This window comes from Camelus bactrianus, chromosome 1 (assembly GCF_048773025.1).
Source record: "Camelus bactrianus isolate YW-2024 breed Bactrian camel chromosome 1, ASM4877302v1, whole genome shotgun sequence".
Taxonomy (NCBI): domain Eukaryota; kingdom Metazoa; phylum Chordata; class Mammalia; order Artiodactyla; family Camelidae; genus Camelus; species Camelus bactrianus.
Window position 1 is genome coordinate 91326167 of NC_133539.1, and position 19407 is coordinate 91345573.

A 19407-nucleotide genomic window follows, 5' to 3' on the forward strand; every position below is an offset into this window, starting at 1 on the left:
TGTAACTAATAAGTGAGGGGATTTATTGAATTTTGAAACCCACTGATTGTAAGTTATGTTTTTAAAGTTATTTAAACAAGTTAAATATGTTTATAATAATTTCATTTCCTATGTGACATCTAACTAATGAGAAAAAAAATAAGGCTAGGAGAGAACTGGAGTTGGTTTAATCTTTTTCCTGGCCAAAGCCAAGTTTAAATCCTGTCCAAATGCCACTTCTCAATCACAGCTTTAAAGGATTAAACATGATTGTAATGGTATTTCTCTGCTTTTCTGATACACAAGTTCATGTCAAAGCTATCTTGAAACCTGCCATTGAGTTTCATCCTTGAGGTGAGAAAGTAGCCTGCTGAGTGAGTATTTATTTCAAGGAAAAAGATCCATTTGCTTCGTATAAATTGGGTAGCATTTACAGCTACTGTATCCAACCTTCTTTATGCAAATTCATGCAAATATTATGAACTATAAGAAGATAATTTGTATCAGTGTTTTCTCTTTTAGATTATATTTTGCAGATTTGAATAGGTTTTTCTGTGCTCAAGAAATTTTTGCTGGTTTTCTGTTTGATTCATTTAGGAGAAAAGTCTAATTTAGTTACAACGATTTTAAAACTGATCTGACCAAATATATAACATGCAGTTAATTTCTTTCTTTACATTTTGGTGAAATGTGGGTTCTGAGATGGAAAATAGCTTGATTTAGGATTTTTCTTTTCTGTTTGTTTCAGAGTACAGTCTAATCTGAATATGGTTTCTCTACTATTATCTTTCCTTACTCTCCCCCCACCCTTCCCCCCCAGGCATGTAAGAATTGTGTCTTTCCAAGGACATTTTAGTGTTATTTAATCCTAAATTCTCTGTATCATGGTTGTCCATATTTCCTGATCAAAGTATTTGGCTTAATTATCTCCCAATGAATACTTCTATGTGTATAATAGGAAATTTGAATTTGGATTCAGAAAATATTGGAGACAGTGTTCTAAGCTTACTTTCTCCATCTCAATGTGATCATGGCAGAAACTGGGTCAGTTTTCTTTGTGCTTTGTACCTCATTTCCTAACCTGTTAAGGGGACTCCTGATGCCTCACATGGCTGTTCTTGGAGGGAAAGCTTCCCCTGCTGTCAGGTAAACCATTGCATCCTCTCTGGGCAAAGCAGTCCTGAGTTTCAGATGCCTGTCAGTAGCAGTGATGGTTTGTTGCAGGGTTCATTTGGGGAAGAGAGTGTTACTGGAACTGCTGAGTCAGCTAGCCTCACTCGGGATTTAAAGGAGACTTTGGAGACATTAGCTGCTGGGAAGCTGTTTCTTCAAGAATTTTTTGAGTCCTGCTCTGGTGATAAACCTGCCACGTGATAAGCACTAAGTAGTAACTGTACATTTTCAAGATAATGCCACAGTAAAAAGTGGTCATTATATACCAACAGAGAAAATGCATTTGGCTTGGGGTTTTAGATAGAATGTTTATTAGGAAACATGCTTTAGGGGTGCTAGAGAATATTTCATAACAGTTATCCTGTTTCTACCAGAAAAGATTCCTCTCTTAGCTGGAGGAGTTATGAATAAACATGCAGGCCAGGTTCTCCTGAATTTGTTAAATAACTATTGATTAGACATTTACTATATGCCATAAACTGTGCTAGGTGTAGGGATGCAATGATAAATAAGTCACAGCCTCTGTCTGCAAAGATTTCCACACAAGAAGGAAAAGACATGTAAGCAAATGAGTGTGATAAAAATGGTCAGATACTAGGTTAGGAGAATGTAATGAAGAGGGGAGTGAGAGTGTAATGAAGAGGGCTCAGTTGTTACATGTGAAGCAAGAGGGGAAGTGGGAAAGATAAGGGGAAGTGGGAAAGATTTGGGGAAGCGTCAGACTTGAGCTGAACCCTGACAAATGCATGGTGTGGGCACCCAGAAGGAGAACATTTGGTAAGGGCTGTGCCAGAGCCAGTGGCTCACAGATCGATAAGGCTGTGGAGTCATTCTGAGGAGAATTTGGTGAGAGATAAAGCTGGAGACAAAGGCAGGAGCAAGATCATGGAGGACTTGGTAAGCCATGGTAACAGTCTGTAGTTTGTCTAGTTGGTGATGGAGTTTAAGTAAGGGAGTAGTGCTATGATTTTGCATTTTTTTCTATAAGAGAAGGGAGGCAGCTTTTAGGAAATCAGTTAGGAGACCAACGCACCAGCCCAGGAGAGAGACTGTGAGAGCTGGTACCTAGGCCACTGCAGAATACGGGGAGGTGGGGGAGAAGATTGGTTGGAGAGATGTCATAGAATAGAATGCATAGATAGGTCTTGTCTTGGTGACCAACTGATTGCAGGAGAGGGACTAGAAGTCCCAAGATTTCTGGTCTGGGTGGTTGGGTAGATCATGGAACCATTTACTAAGATGGAGACACAGTTGAAACTATTGGATAAGCTCATATAAAGAATATTAATGAATTCAATATAGGATTAACAGTAAATTCTTTCTTCTTCAAAAATACCTAATAACACAATAATTCAAGGCCTTTCAGCACTTGTCTTCTTCCTCTGCCAAGATGTGCAGGTAGCTGAAAGTGGGTGTGTGCTTATCTTGAATTTGTTGGTGGATTTCTTCAGTTCTCCATGTATGAATGTGTGTGGTACCATACAAATATTAGCTCTGAAAATACTGCTGTCTGCATTCGCAGTGACTTTTTCTAGCAACTCCAGGCAACTGTCAAAGCCCCAGTGAAGTATACAAATATAAGTTGGAGGTTTTATGAGGGGGTGAGAATGTATGTATGAGTTACAATGCCATTTTTTAAAAGCCTCAGATTTTATAAATAAATACAGCTGAATTATAGTAAATTTTAATGTATTATATGTGTATGTGTCTCTTTAATCTTTAAAAACGTACATGAAAGAATGTGAATTGTCCCCTAGGATCCCAACAATAGAATACAATATTAATTAAGCAAAAAACAAATAAATTGACATGGATGCATTGGGGCTAATATAAATCCTGTGCAATTGGCATAAAGGAATTTGTTATTTTCAAAACAGAACTAAATCTCTTTTCCATTATAGATTTAATTTAAGTAACATGATAAATAGTGGTAAATTGAACTTTATTATGTATTCATGAAATGCAGTTTAATACAATTGTTATTTCTGGCATTTGTGGTTTAAAGATATTCCCTTATGGGAAGATGTTATTTTTAATGTGCAAATTCAGAAATAATGACCTCCAGTTCCACTGGTGAATTAGGGCTGATACATACACATTGACAATAAGGGAAAAATAGTCTCTAATTCCTGGCTTTATGAAAATTTCTAGTGCAATCTCTGATCCTTTAAAAACTGACATTAAACAAATTATTTTAAGGTTACACTGTATTGCCAGGGAAGAGAAAAGTAATAAAGTAAATATTTTCCAAAGATTTTTAAGAGAATGATATTTGACAAAGACCTACCTGAAAGGGAGAAACTCACTTACTAAGAACAGGTTATTGAAAAATCTCTGCACAATTTAAAAAAAAACAGATTAAAAATTCACACGAAATGCTGTCTTACTGGCAAGTTCAGAATATAAAATTAGAAACCCAAAAGGAATGGATAAACAGATAAACAACACACACCAAATAATTTCTACAAGCCTCTCTTTCAGAGAATTAGTAGGAAATTGTTCAAGAGAAACAATGGCACTTTGTCATAACTTTATATTTAGCTTAATTCTTTTCAGCTCTGGAAAGTTTGTTGGATAGATAAACCAATAGGTAGAACAGTGTAAACAAAAGACTTCAAGAGGCCTTCAGTTCATACTAAATGGTGTGTGGTGTGAATTCCCACCAACTTTTCATCATCGGATCAAGAGTGACTTTTCTCCTGAAGCTGAGTTCTAGTGACTATTCGATTCACCTCTTTAAAAAAATCTTTTCAAGGGAATGTTGGATGGTTGACTTTGACTTTCATCTGATTGTTCATTGCAGTTTATAAAGATTTGATCAGGCATGTGTATAGACTGAAATCCACAGCTGTTCTTCAAGAACCGGTAGCCCAAGATTGGAAGAATGAAGACGTTTGGGGTTATCCACTTGTGACAAATGTTTGTGGAATGTGAGGTCTATTTTGGGCACTGGGATTTTTCAGCATAGCTGTGGTCATCTCTGGAGGCAGTCAGATTCCTCAATGCAATGCTTAAGTCCTGTTCTAATTTGGAGGATCACAAAGGAGGTTTCTTTAGATCCAAGAAGTTATATGCAGGCTAAGTGACCACTGACTTGGTCCATCTGATGGGAAACCTGGTCGTGAGTTGGAAACCTTCAGTTATTGAATCAGCAGTGTTATCATTCTCAAAGTTGTCCTTTGAGCAAGGACCCCAGATTTATTAACCAGGGGCTGCTTCTTTCATGGAGGGATAATTCAGCACAGGTCCTTGGGCCTTTATCCGCAATCCAGATACTCCAGAGCTCTGGAAAGTGGGAGTTATTTCCATAATTTAGTTTTGGCAAATCTAACCCAATCTGAACTGATTTGATAGAACAAGCTGACCTGAAGTTATGTAAAGCTATGGAAAGCCTTTGTCTAACCTAGTGTAAATATTCATTCATTTTGATTACCAGATTGATGCCTTAGATTCTACTCAGGATGGGATATAATACATGATATACACACTTTATTAACTTCCTAAAACTTCAAAAATTCTAAATTCTGAAACCCATCTGTATTCAAGGGTTTTTTAGATAAGAGAAAAGGACTGTGGAGCTGTAACCACAAATGAGTCTTAATGTTCCTTTTTCTGTATGCAAATACCTACTAATGTCCTTAAGGATAATTTGTTTGGGGAAGTTAAATAGTCTTTCTAAAATTTGATTTAAACTATTAATTTACTTAGCAAAATCACATATTGCACATTGGCAAATTCAGCTCTGTTGTGGTAAAATTATCACAAGTTATAAATTAGTTGCATTTGAATTAATGAGGTTTTATTATAAACACAAAGCAGCATTACTTCCAGTGCCTGATTTTCATTAGTACAAAAAAGAACAAATAAAGCTGAAAAAAAGAAGAAGAAAAAAAAGAACCAGAATTGCCTATGTTGTATGCCCTGTAAGCATTCAAAGCATTGCTAGATTTTTTTTTTTATTACTAAGGGGCTGAAAAATATGTTTATATTGCCTGTCCCCAGTTGATTTGGATTAAGGCTGCCACAAAAATTCTTTTAGTTCCAATGGGCTGTGTATCATTCCTGGATACCCATTCTCTTATTTTTAAGGTACTGAAGCTAAGAGTTTTCTCAACAAAACAAGGAGGACACAGATGATGATGATTCTTCTTCTTCTTCTTTTTTTTTTATAATGAGAGGACAGGTGGAAAGCTTGGGTTCCAAAGGGCTAAAGCAGGTAAAGCTCACAGAGGTTAAGGGTAGATCTGCAGGGCTGAAGGAGAGGTGGGTTGCCAGGGGCAGCAGGAAGAAGGGGAACGGGCTGCACTAGAGGGCAGCGGTGGGGCTGAGGGCTGGGGTGCTCACACTGCAGTCTGCTCTGCTCTGCTTTAAAGTTTGTTATGCACCTTTCTGTTTGTTTGCAGAGAGGAACTGTGTGTTTATTTCCTACTGAGTAGAAGGAAGTTGCCTGTCTTTTAACCATAAATCCATACATAAATACTCCAGGATAATCCCTTTATTAGGGGAAATGGTTTTTATCTTGAAGCCTATGGAGATGTGGCTCTTTTAAAATCTTGGCCAGCTCACCCTTCTCTTTTTCCTTGCTGTTCGGGACTCTCTCTTTCTGGTTTCTCTTTCAAAGGGATGTTGTCACTGTTCTTCTCCAAAGCACGCACTCAGACAGAACAGCAGGCAGAGGTTGCAGACTCCTCACAGGAAGGATTTGAGGAAGGTGTTGATGTAAGAGGATTGGCTGTTTATATTGAATACGCTGGAGCAGACCCCCTCCCCCAACACAACGACCTCCCAAACTCTGAGGAGCCCTGCGGATGGCAGGAGGCTAGCTCACCCACAGTGACGCTGTTAGAGCTGGAATAACTTCTGTGGCAGAGCTGTCTTCAGTTCTGTGGGAAACATGCAGGCCTGGCATTGCCGTGCACAGGCATCAGGATTTGACCAGGTAGCTGTACTCAGGCTGGTGGAAGCATGCTTGCCTCTATTCCGCTGCACTGACTGACACCGTGGAGGCGTCACAAGGTTTTGTCATACGAAGGATGAGAGAAACCCCCACCAACAAAGAGGCAGCATCCTGGTCCCATTCCTTGGTTAGAATCTTCATTCTATGAGATGGAAAGAATATAGGCAGAGCAATGCATCCAGGATCTCAGAGGGAGGTTATGACATGAAAACTCATTAGACTGTAAAATAATAGCAAATTTGCCAGAAAAATGTAAAATATTCATTGGGGAAGTATTAAAAAGAGAGCAAGGGTTGAGTTTAAAGCACGGGGAGAAGGTGTTGGGAGTGCTCCGCCTGGGCCCAGGCGGCCTTCAGTTCACTTTCCACACTGCTGTTGGTTATAGTTTGGAAAAAAATAAAACAGGCTAACTTTGTTATGTCTTATTTACAGAAATCAGTGGCCTGCGGCTGATTTCCTGCGGCCTTCAGGATAACATCCTGGCATACAAAGCTCTTTATATGCTGATTCCAACTGAAATCTTTGCCTGATCTCCTATTGTTTTTTCTCTGCCCATCCCTGCACGTGAGCCTACCATGGTAGGAGGCTGCCAGACCTTTGCATCCTTTGCATGCCTTGAGCATGTATACTGATTCTTTCTTGTACGTACTTTCTCCTCCTCTTGGCTGTTTCTACCTCATTTTTCAAGACTTTGGTTCAAATGCTTCCTCTTCCATGGAGCCTTTTCCTGATTAAGAAGAGTGATTAAGCAGTGTCAGGCACTGAGCTGAGCCCCAGGGTAGAGGGCAATGATGAACAACAGGGTGATCCATTACTTGTCACTCAAGAGCATCAGTCTTGTTAGGTCTCTTGCTAATTGGGGAAGGAGTCCTAGAGGAAACTACTGTCAAAATGAGAACTGAAGGCTCAGGAGGCCTTAGTCAAGTGAAGCTTGACTTCATTTAAAGCATGCACCATGCAAAGCAGTATCACAATGAACTTGCTTGCCTGCTATGATCCAGATGTTCCTCTATCATGTTGTATTGTAATCATCCTTTGCTGTCCCCAGTCTGAGAACTCCTTAGGAGTAAGACCATGGCTTAGCTTCTTCTGTGCCCCCAGAGTCTAATTCAGTGCCTGATATTGAAGGCTGTGACTCAGCTGGGTTAGTAGAAACTGGGGAAGTGCAGCAGTAACTAAGACTACTGCTGTCATACCTTAAGACCAGCCAGGTCACAGTGGTAGCAACTTAACGTATATTAAATAGCAATCCCATTTTATTTTTGCTATATTCCATCAGCTAATAAAGTGAGTTTTTAAACATTTTCATTATTTGCAGATGGAGGAGGCACCTCTTGCATCCTTATAACTTTATCCCATCATCTGGCATTTAGTAGCACCCTTGGTAACCACTGCAGCTCCTGAGGGAGTCTTTAGTTCACCTGATGGGCCACCAGGATGTCCTGCAGCAGGTGTTGTTAGAAGAATGGTAATCATCACCAGATCAGGAAGGGAGCTATGAGACTTAACATGCTGCAAGCTAGGGATGCCTCAAAGTGCTGTGGGTGTCCTGAATAGACAGCAACGGAGAGAGGACCAGCAGACCCACAGATGCCCATGTGGCTGCCATAGCATTGGAAAGTCCTGAGTAGATGGTGCCTGCAAAGCATAGTGCTGCAGGCTCTGAGAAGTCTATAAAAAAGTGTCTTTATCCAGGGATGGATAGTAGGGGTTGGTTAGGTGGGTAGATGGATGTCTGAAGGATCAAGCTACTCCACATGCAAGTAAGTTGGCCACAGCCTTTCTAAGAGTTGCTTTCTCATAATGTCAATTTGTCTGGGTCCCTTTAGGACTCAGTTTTTGTTCTGTACTCCAAGAAAGCCAGCCCCTTTGAAGCTCTGCAGAGAAGATGATGGAAATTCCATCTTATTCCTGGGGCATCTCCTACCATTCAGCAGGGGAGTTGGCCACCCCTTCTCTGAGAAACACTCTCTTTTCACTCATATTGGCTAAGTCATCTCAGTTGGTCCTAATTTAGTCTCAGGCAGGACTAAGAAAGACTTTTGTTCATTTAGGGACAAGTGCTAGTCCACAGGTAAAGGCCATCCTTCACAATTCCCAAGGCTTTGTGCCCCAAGAACCAACCTTTAGTCCTCTTGGATATAGAAGTACAATAGGTAGGTCAGTCTTGAAATCCAGTTGAAGCTAAGCATGAGTACCAATGAATAAAATTTACCAGGAAAGAAATCTTAATGCATGAATTAAGAGGGATTCTGTAAATGCTTGAAACTATGGAATCCTTGAAAAACAAAGAGGTGGGGTTTCTGTTTTGGCATAGATGCCAGCGGTCCTTTCCAACCTGAAGATGATTTTGTAACTCTCAAATTTGAGAGAATCATTCACTTTCTCTAATGAGAGCAGATTAAGTGACCTGTTCTCTTCTAAAGGTTTTGTGAGGTAATGGTTAATAATTTGCTATTATTTCTAATAGGGAAACCAGGACCAGAATTACTCTCTGACTTAAGTCTTAATGGGTATTCTAATCAACAACTGTTTTTCAAACAGCTGTTTGAAGGATTCAGTGCCTGAGAGCTACAAAGATGTGGCAAGTCTGATCCATATTTAGATGGGGTGGGTGAGTATGTGATAAACTTTCTGGTGTTTAATTGTTTAGGATGAATAAACAAGTGAAGGAATGTAAATAGATCCTAGCTTCAGAGGGTTCCCTTCCACCAGGGATGTAAGTTTGCATCATGGACTTAGAGAGACTGAATTTGGTCACTGGAGCAAATGCATTTTAGAGATCTCAGCATCCTGACCTGCCAGTGATAGCGTACCTTTTATCTTACTGGGTTGATAGTAGATGTGTTTGTATTTGTCTCCCTTGAGTTTTACCAGAGAAATCTTAGACCCCTGGAAACTTCAGGCACAACTGCTATTCTGTCTATTCAATAGAATGGAGAACCCTTCTTTTCTTTACCTGAAAGTTTTATTACTATTTATTTTTAAAGGAAAAAATAATTTAATGGTGCTTTTGTGGTAGAAAGGTGTGAAATGAATGGAAGAGCCAGAGCAATGCTAGGATGGAAAGCGCTACCGGTCCTGAGTAGCTCCTAGGGTCTTGGCTTAGAACACCTTGACTCTGTGACTCATCTGTAGGCATGGGTGAGCTGTCCAGTCCACTGGAGTGTTTTGCTCTGAGAGAATCATCTGCTCCATAATGGAGATTTTGTTACTGAAAAGACCTCGAAGCACACATAACTCAGTGGTTTCTTTTAGCATTTCATTTCCTTCAGAAATAATGATGCCTTCAGTACAACCAGGGTTTCCATTGAAAGAACATGTATTGCTTAGGACTTGACCCTTTAAACCAGGGGTCAGCAAATTATGGCCTGTGGACCAAACCTGGGCAGCCCCTGCTTTGTACTGCCCTCCGGCTTAGAATGGTTTTTACATTTTTAAATGATGCTGCTTTAAATTGTTAGACAGATTGCCTACATAATATTATTAATTTTGCCTCTTCACCCAGAAAACCTGAAATATTTACTTTCTGGGCCTGTACAGGAAAAGTTGACCACCCCCTGCTCTAAAACCCCTGACTTTATTATTATATTTTTATTTATTTATTTATTTATTTTGCTCTCTTTGGTTATTTATTTTTCCATATGAACTTTATTCAACCCACATCCCTCCCAAATCCAATAGGATTCAAATTGTACTTTTTTTAATGTTATATATTAATTCTTGGATGATTGACAATTTATAATATTGAATCTTCTCCTTTTCTCCTTTGTTCAGACTTTGTTTTATGCCCTTTGATAAGATTTTATAATTTTCTTCACATGGCCTGAACAATATTTCTTAGGGATTTTTTTTTTTTTACTATCTTATAGACATCCCTATTATGAATTAAACAGTTCCCCAATATCCATTTTTAGCTATTTAATACCAGCATAGAAAAATTGTCATGTAGAAAATTGTTATGTATTTTGTGTGTTTATTTTGTATATAATTCTTTGATTAATTCTCATTTTTTTTTGTCTCGAAGTATCCTAAATTTTACACATACAGAATCTTGTCACCAGCAAGAAAGATTTACTTTTACTCTTGAAATGTTTATACGAACTGTAAAACCCCTGATTCTAATGATTGTTATCTGAAACAGGTGTTAACAATAATAGCCCACAAAAACCTGTAACAGCATAAATGCAGTTAACTATTTTAGATCAAAGTTCACAAGGAAGAAGCCATGGCTATTGTATTTATTTTGCCCTGAGAAGGTGCAGTGCATTGAGACAGGGTAAACCCCTCAAGGTAATCATGTGACACTGGGAAGTTGTGGTGAGACACTGGGCTGGGGAAGCAGGAGCCCTGGGCTGTCATCTTCTTAGATCTGCTGTGTGACGTGGGTAAGCCCTTTTAGTTCTTTGAGCCTTGGGCTGCTCATGTTTTACATCCTGCAGTCTTATTTGGAGAGCCGAGACTCCATATCCCCACCCCACCCCTCTCAATAAATACTGTTTCCCTTGGCTTCCTTCCTTCCCCCACCCTATCCCAGGCCCTTAGTTCTGAAGATACAATTTTTGGGGTGTCCTCCTGGGATAAACTTGATTAAATTTGAAGAAAACAGTCATATCATAGCAATATGCTGTTTCACATGGTTTTTCGTCATTTCTTGGAGCGGCTTCTGGGTTTAGATTCCTGCCTCTTCTTCGGGCTAATACATTATGGATGAGGTACAGCTGTGACCAATAAAGAGCCTTCTTGTAGAGTGAAAACAGGTCCCCTCCGTGTAGCCCAAAGGCCTGGACAAGACAGAGAAGGGGGCTGACACCTTCTGGCTCATCTCTCTGATGGGCCTCTCAAAAATGTGCCCCTTTTTGTTTGGTTCTTGCTTTACCTTTCCTCCCATTCTGTCAGCCCCTCAATCCTCCGCCCTCTAAGCCTTCATACTAACACACATGTAAAAGCAATGTGAAAAGATGTTAAACAATATCAGTGTTTATTCCTGCAGATGAATAGTCAGGAAGCACTGAGATGCCCACCTAGCAGCAAACTTTGTTCTAAATTCTAAGTGTTTCAAGTCTTTGTGCACGTGGAAGGGCTGATGCTCTGATGAAGCCATATTGTGTGACTTCAGGGGACAATTTACATGTGGGCAATGAAAATGGCGCCCCTTGGAACTGTGTGATGCAGCTGGTCCTAAATTCTGTATGGTTTGAGTTGATTGTAGTTTTGATCATTTGAGAGAGAAAATTAAGAGAAGACATACTAGTCACTCAATAAATATTTATAAAGTTCCTACTATGATGTGCTCCAAGGGATGATTAAGACAGTTCCTGACTCCAGGATGTTTTAGGCGAAGGATGGGGTGAAATACACAACAAAGCATGTGGAAGCATATGCCCAGTGTAGGAGGCAAACACATGAAGCCCTCTGGGTGCTAAGGGTGGGAAGGTATTGCTTTTAGCAAGGGAGACATTGGCAATTTCACAGAGAAGATGGAATTTGAGCTGAGCCTTGGGAGGTGGTAGAGTTTCACCAGGTAGTGAGGGGAAGTAGGAGGGAGGGCAGGAGCAAAGGCATGGTAAGCAGGTGGGGAAATGCAGAGTGTTGGGGTGAGGGGCTCCGTTTGTTTGAGGTGTGGCTTCCCATAGGAAAAGGGCACGATATTTAGTTGGGGGAACTGCTTGAAGCACCACATTTGACCTCACCTGCATGGCCGTTACCTCTAGAGTTACTCTTTCTTTCTCATCATCAGAAAAAAGGAAAGGAAGCTTGGGTGATTATCTGTGACACTTCATTTCAGAATAAAGGGCTGCAATCATTCAAGGAGTTGTCTCAGAAGTGATAGATTTTCCATCCCTATTTGAATAGCACTAGTATCTCATTTCTGGATACAAAACGATCACACACATCCAACAATCTTCTTTGCCATCTTCCCATCCTGGCAGAAAAAATACACCCACACCCCATCGTCTATCTAGAAATATCCACATGGTTAATATTCTTCCAGTGCAGGGCTATCACCTGTCTGATTGTCGCTTCACTTTGAGATAGCCCAGAAATTTCTTTTACTCTCAGTAAGCAAAGACCTGATCAATCTAATCTGGCCAACATCAACCTGAAAAACATATGCTGCTTTATAGGAAAAACACATGTGTATGAAACCGCCTGATCCCTCACCTTCTTCATCATTCACAGCTCTTCCTGTAGGTGAAGCAGAGATTTTGCATGCTTCAGAAGGTTGAATATGTTATTCTACCCAGGGAAATTACTGCTCATCCAGAAAAAGGGCCTATTTATACTGAACCAGGGAAAAGCAAACACTGAGGCCATTTATTTGCTAACTGTGAGCCCCTTGGGCAGAATGAACTTGAAGATTTAAAATTCTGTGTGGAATGACTTGTCAAGTTTCAAACTTGCACCATCAATTTCTGCATTGGTCTCTTATTGCTGATACATAGTTTTCTTGAATGTTCTGCATCAAAATGCCATAGACCTACTCAGTGCTCCCCAGCAGAGTAGAGTGTGCTCTCAGATTGTAATCATGTTGTATTAGTCAGCTCAGGCTGCCATAACAAAATACCAAAGACTGGGTAGCTTAAACAGCAGACGTTTATTTCTCATGGTTCTGGAGGCTGGTAAGCCCAAGAGCAATGTGCCCACCAGTTTGGCTCCTGGTGAGAGCTTCCTTCCTCGCCTGCAGACAGCTCACTTCTTGCTGTGAACGCACATGGCCTTTCCTTTTGTAAGTGTGTAGGGAGAGAGGGAAAGAGCTCTTCCTCTTCTTATAAGGCCACTGTGAGGGCCCCACCCTCATGACCTAACCTAACCTGATTACCTCCCAAAGGCCCCATCTCCAAAGACCATTACACTGGGGATTAGGGCTTCGACATTTGAATTTTGGGGGGACCCAAACATTCAGTCCATAACACATGGCATAGAGACAGTGGCTTCCTAAGAGGCATTGATTGTGGGGAGATGAGGCCAGGCCCAAGTCTCAGAATATCTCATTATTTCCTGTGTCCTATCATGAATGAGCACTAGTGTGTCATGAATTGAAAAAATGAGTAAAATGTCTGAAAACTCAATACCACAATAGTGTTGACACTTGCTAAAAATTATAAAGCTAAGACATACCACAGATTATGCCAAGTACTGTGCTAGTCTCTTTGATATGTATCATTTTCATCCTTACAAGAAGATGTGAAAGTGATTTTTATCTCTTCCATCTTAAGAAGAAGGAACTGAGGCTCTGAGAGGTTAAGAAAATGGCCCAAGGTCACATTTCCAGGAAAATCTGTTTGACATTAAATCTCATGTTCTTTTTCTATGCCATATAGCCTAAGAGGAAAAATAACATCCTCTCTGAAATTTATTTGTGATATGTAATTGGTAGACTTATACATAGCTGTTTTTTGGAATAAAACTGATAGTTTTAGGTCAGTAAAAACATCCAGAACCTTCTTGTAACAAAGGAAGTAAAAACGTTACATGCCAGGGAGGACTGTGCAAGTGGAATAAGGACGGTTGGAAAATGTTTGCTAGAGAATACAGACTGAAGTAACATCAGTGTGATCCACTGGAAGCAGTGCAGCACGCAGCAGGCCACGTGCAGCTATGCTGGTGGTGCACTGCCCAGTGCTGAGGGCTGCCACTGAATGCTGCATTCCACACAAATGGTACATGGTGGAGATGAGCAGGCCACTACCTGTGGGGTCATGCTCAGTGGTCCTGGGGAGTCCAGAATTCTGGCTGAGGCTTGGCCACTGCAGCAGAAATAAGCTGGGCAACTCATTTCTCTTCTACTTTTGGTATTTCTATTGTAAAATAACTGTGAATATTGGCTTTTAAAACTCTGTTTTTAACTTGTACTAGACAATAAATAGCTTTTGGGGGGAAAATGGGGACAAACACGGCTAATTATCTTTTATGGGTTTAGAGTGTAATAGATAGGAGGCTAAACATTGCTTTTGAATCATTTTGGGGGATTTTTCCTTTATAAATGTAAAATTGTCTTTTTGTTACTCACATCTTTTTAAACACTATCTATCTGTAATACCAAATGAGACTTTTTTCATGTTTAGCTTTTAGTATTTGATTTTTATTTTAAATAAATAACAGAGCTGAAGTGATTTCCTATATTATATAAGGAGACCTTTCCTCGAGTTAAGTTAGCAGTAATGGGGAAGTAGGAGATGTGTACCTTAGTTTTTGTCGCAGCACTCGGAAACACACATTAAAATTTTTTTATTTATAATTTTTTGATAGTCAAAAAATGTTTATTTTATTTTTTAAATTTTTTTCTGGGTTACCCTTTCTGTAGTTGCTATCTGTGCTCAGCTTTTTTTTTTTTTTTAATTGAAATGTAGTTGATTTACAATGTTAGTTTCAGGTGTACAGCAAGGCCATTCAGTTATACCTATATATATATTTTTAGATTCTTTTCTATTATGTTATTACAATAAATTGAATGTATTTCCCTATGCTATGCAGTAGGTCCTTGTTGTTTATCTATTTTATATATAGTAATGTGTATCTGTTAAACCCAAACTCCTAATTTATCCCTCCTCTTCCCTTTCCCCCTTGGTAACCGTAGTTTATTTTCTATGTCTGTGAGTCTATTTTTGGTTAATAAATAAGATTGCATCATTCTTTTTTAGATTCCACATATAAGTGATATCATATGATCTTTGTCTTTTTATGACTGACTTATTATGCATTTATTTTTAAATGAGTGAAATAATGATGGGAGGAAGAGTATGTTGATATCTAGGATAAAGATGTGATTAAGAAACAAGATTACTTTTCTAAAGTGTTGAGAATAATTTAAGCCTTTTTTTGGATTATATATTTAGATAACATGAAATAAGATATAGTACTGAGATTTGAAAACAGATCCTAAAATGTTCTTAAAGGTAGAAATAATCTATTCAGGCTATAAATTAAATGATCAATAATGACCATAAGGCAGGATGCAATAAATATTTCTTCTGTTTTTGTAAATTATTTTTCTATCAATAGAGAATCTTTCATGAAAAATAAAAAGACCTAGAGCAAAACTAATTATGATGTTTACATCTTAGCTTGAAATTGACTTGATAATTTTTTATTCCTTCTGTCCATCAGGAAGAAAAGATTAATAATTACACGGTTTGTAACATTTTTTATGATTATCAATTAAATCTGACACATTTGAGGAGGCTTGATTTTATAAAGTTCATGGCTGGAAGAGAGGTTTTCACAGTTTTCCTGTAAATATTCCATTTTTCTGAATCTTTTGACTTGGGAATTTTTGTCCTTGAAATTCTAGGTTATTAGTTTAATTGATGTAGTCCTTGGGGACCAATTTATCTTACCTTTGTAATCAAATCACTGAGGTTTAAGCAGATGCTAAGCAGAAATCCAAGAGAGGGGGTCCAGCTCAGGAGGAGAACCCTTTGTCCTTGGTGACTCTCTTCAGGTACCTTCCTCCCCCACCGCAGCTGCTCTGGGGCAAGGCATGCCAGCACTCCATGCTAGAGGTGGCCACCATAAACGCTTACGTTTTGATCTAAGCTCAGTTTCTATTTTTCTTTGTTCTTTGAAGTGCTAATTAACTATAAAAATCTTAAGATGTCAGTGGTCGCTATGTGTGGACAAAGGCAGAAAGTGATAGTCTGATTCAGTTGGTATCTTCATGCCAAAAATGCAAACCAGAAGTTGATGATGTAACTAAACAAAAGTGATGCATGCAAGGCCGCAGTTTCTACTGAGAGCTCGATTTGAAATGAAGCCAAAGAAACCTCTAAGGAGACTTTCTTCCATTTTCTGATCTTTTCATATTGTGAACAATAAAGGCATCTAACCTTGTCAGGTTTTAAGGAAGGCTGTTCAATTTATCTTCATGTAAGTACATTGCAATGAGATCAGAAAACACTGAAAATCTAAAGTTGCTAAAATGATGGGTAAACATTTAGTATGTTTTGAACAAATTTTAAAGTGCATTTTCTGGAGACTTTTGACAAAGGAGTATCCAGATTTTGTTTTTCTGAGACAAGCACAGGTAAAGGTGAGCAATCATTGTGATTTAGAACCTCTGTTAGCAGTTGATGATTCTTTATGATGCTTGGAAACACTTAAAATGGCTAGTTTCAGTCTTTATTACAGTGTCTTATATGTCTACTGTTTTCAGAGTAGCTGCAAAATAGTATTTTCCATGAATAACTGTGATTTAGCAGTAATTGGATGCCCAACATATAAAGAGAATGATACACAAACACATACAACATCTGCTGTTATGATCACTAGCCTTTGAAGGCACTTGCTGACTTGTTCCATCATATATGTACCAATAAGAACTAATTTCTCAGTCAGTATATTCTTTACTTTGGGGAAATCTCAGAAATAATAACCACTTTAGGAATATTTCTATCAAGGCCATAGGAAAAAAGAGAGTATATTGGGAGAATAATGCAAACATATTAAAAACCAAAAAGTAGATAGCAAATGTGACTGTAGGAACTGCAGCCTGTTACAAAGTTGTGACAGGAGCGGCAGCTGCGTCACAACATGAAGCAAGGTGTTCTTTACCTGAATGATACTGTTTGACCTTGTTCTTTTCTTAATATTGTTCCTCTACTCATGGGAGTCTCTTCAGTGAGAGAACTAAAGTCAAGAGAAAAATAAAACATGACCTAATGATAACCACTAAAGGAACCTTGGCTGATTCTATGAAAAGACAAGAGCTTTGATTCCCTAAAGAACATGGGAGAGAACTTAGAGATTATGTATGCCAACACCTTGATTTTATAGATGAAATTGAGGTTTATTCACTCTTCATTCCTTCTGGTGGGAAACAAACAATGAAACACATAAATAGTTAATCACATTGTGATACGTACTGGAAAGAAAATTTATCAGGATGAGAATGACTAGGGGCTAGCTCTAGGTTGGATGATCAGGGAAGGCTTCCTGAGGTGGTAACATTTGTGCTAAGACCTGAATGATGAGCAGGAGCCAGCCACCCAGCATTCCTGCTAGAAGGAGCAGCTAACGCAAAGCTCCAAGGTGTCGTTTCAGACATGTTGCAAAAAAAAAAAAAAAAGAAAAAAGCTCCAAGGTGGGAATGAGCTCAACAAACCTCAGTAACAGAAAGAAGGCCAGATGTTTGGAGCCTGGTGAGCAAGTGGGAGGGGAAAGGATGAAATCAGAGTGATTGGCCATAGCAAGATGACGAACACCTTGTCAGCTGTGGTCACACGTATAGATTAAGAGACTCAAATTCAGAAGAGCTGAGTGTAACGAGTTTTAAGCAAAGGAGTAAGACTGTGACATCCCTAAGCAGAATCACATGGTTTGGAATATTTATTCAAATAGCATTTATTGAGTGTCTTTTTGATGCACAGTGCAGTGCCACATGCTGTGTGCTGAGGAGTTACAGAAAAAAATTTCAGACACTTCCTTTTAGAAGCCCACAACTTGGAGAGAATATAAGACACACAAATGAAATAAATGATTGATGTCACGCTTACATAAGAAAACATGAAACGATGTGAATCAATGCGAAGGTACACTGAGTTAAGAATTAAAAGACCTGATTAAATCTGCTTCTTGGAGCCTTGATTTTATCTTCTGAAAAAAGAGAAATAATAATGCCTGTCTTGCCTATTTTATTGGGGCTTTTGGTAGATTAGAAGAGATCATTTTTCCAAAAGTACTTTGGGAAGACACCTTCAAAATCATCAGATGTTATATTATTGTGGTGAGAGTATATGATATTGGTGCTCGCATTGGATGAGGGACTAGATTATGGAGAATTTAAAATCTAGATTAAGAATTTATTTTATTTTGAGGGCAACAGAGAGTTCATCAGAGGTTTTTTTTTTTCAAATTTTTGAAATTAAAGTATAGTAGATTTACAGTGTTGTGTTATAGTTTCAGATGTACAAAAGTGATTCAGTTATACATATATGTACATATGTATGTATAAATATATATTCTTTTTTGGTAGGTCCTTGTTTTTTATCTATTTAATATATAGTATTGTGTATATGTTAATCCCAAACTCCCAATTTATCCCTTCTCACCCTCTTTTCCCCCTCATGACCATAGGTTTGTTTTCTATATCTGTGAGTATGTTTCTGTTTTGTAAATGAGTTCATTTGTGTCTTTTTTTTAGATTCCATATAGAAGTGATATCATATGATATTTGTTTTTCTCTGTCTGACTTTCTTCCTTAGTATGGTAACTCTAGGTCTGTCCATGCAACTGGAAATGCATTATTTCATTCTTTTTTATGGCCGAGTAGTATTCCATTGTATGTACATATCACAGCTTCTTTATCCATTCATCTATCAATGGACGTTTAGGTTGCATCCACATCTTGTGGGTAGTGCTGTGAATAGCACTATCTACCTACTGTGAATAGTGCTGCTGTAAACACTGGAGTGCATGTGTCTTTTCGAGTTAGAGTTTTCTCCTGATAAATGCCTAGGGGTGGGATTGCTGGATCAGATGGTAAGTCTATTTTTAGCTTTTTAAAGGAAACTCCATATTGTTCTCAATAGTGGCTGCACTAATTTGTATTCTCGCCAGCAGTGTAGGAGTGTTCCCTTTTCTCCACACCCTCTCCAGCATTTCTTGTATGTAGACTTCTTGATGACAGCCATTCTAACTGGTGTGAGGTAATACCTCCTTGTAGTTTTGATTTGTGTTTTTCTAATAATTAGCAATGTAGAGCATCTTTTCATGTACTTATTGGCCATCTGTATGTCTTCTTTGGAGAAATGTCTGTTTAGATCTTCTGCCCATTTTTTGATTGGATTTTATTTTGTATTAAACTGTATGGGCTGTTTGTATATTTTGGAAATTAATCCCGTGTTGGTCACATCACTTGCAAATATTTTCTCCCATTCCATAGGTTGTCCTTCTGTTTTGTTTATGGTTTCCTTTACTGTGCAAAAGCTTTTAAGTTTAATTAGGTCCCAGTTGTTTATTTTTACTTTTGTTTCCATTACTCCAGGAGACAGATCCAAAAAAATTATTGCTGTGATATATGTCAAAGAGTGTCCTGCCTATGCTTTCCTCTAGGAGTTTCATAGTATCTGGTCTTACATTTAGGTCTTTAATCCATTTTGAGTTATTTTTGTATATGGTGCTAGAGAATGTTCTAATATCAGTCTTTTACATGTAGCTGTTCAGTTTTCCCAGCACCACTTATTGAAGAGACTGTCTTTCCTCCATTGTATATTCTTGCATCCTTTGTCATAAATTAATTGACCATATGGGCATGGGTTTATTTCTGGACTTTTTATCCTGTTCCATTGATCTATGTG

At 38.6% G+C, this 19407-nt stretch overlaps 1 long non-coding RNA gene across 1 annotated transcript in view; it reads left to right on the forward strand.

The window, feature by feature from the left end:
• Positions 1 to 1918: 1918 nt before the first annotated feature.
• The window catches only part of LOC141578068 (uncharacterized), a 205571-nt gene continuing 188082 nt past the window's right edge, over positions 1919 to 19407 (forward strand). Inside the window, exon 1 of the long non-coding RNA XR_012507952.1 lies at positions 1919 to 2049. This is a non-coding gene — a long non-coding RNA (uncharacterized LOC141578068). The remainder of the gene's footprint in view (positions 2050 to 19407) is intronic.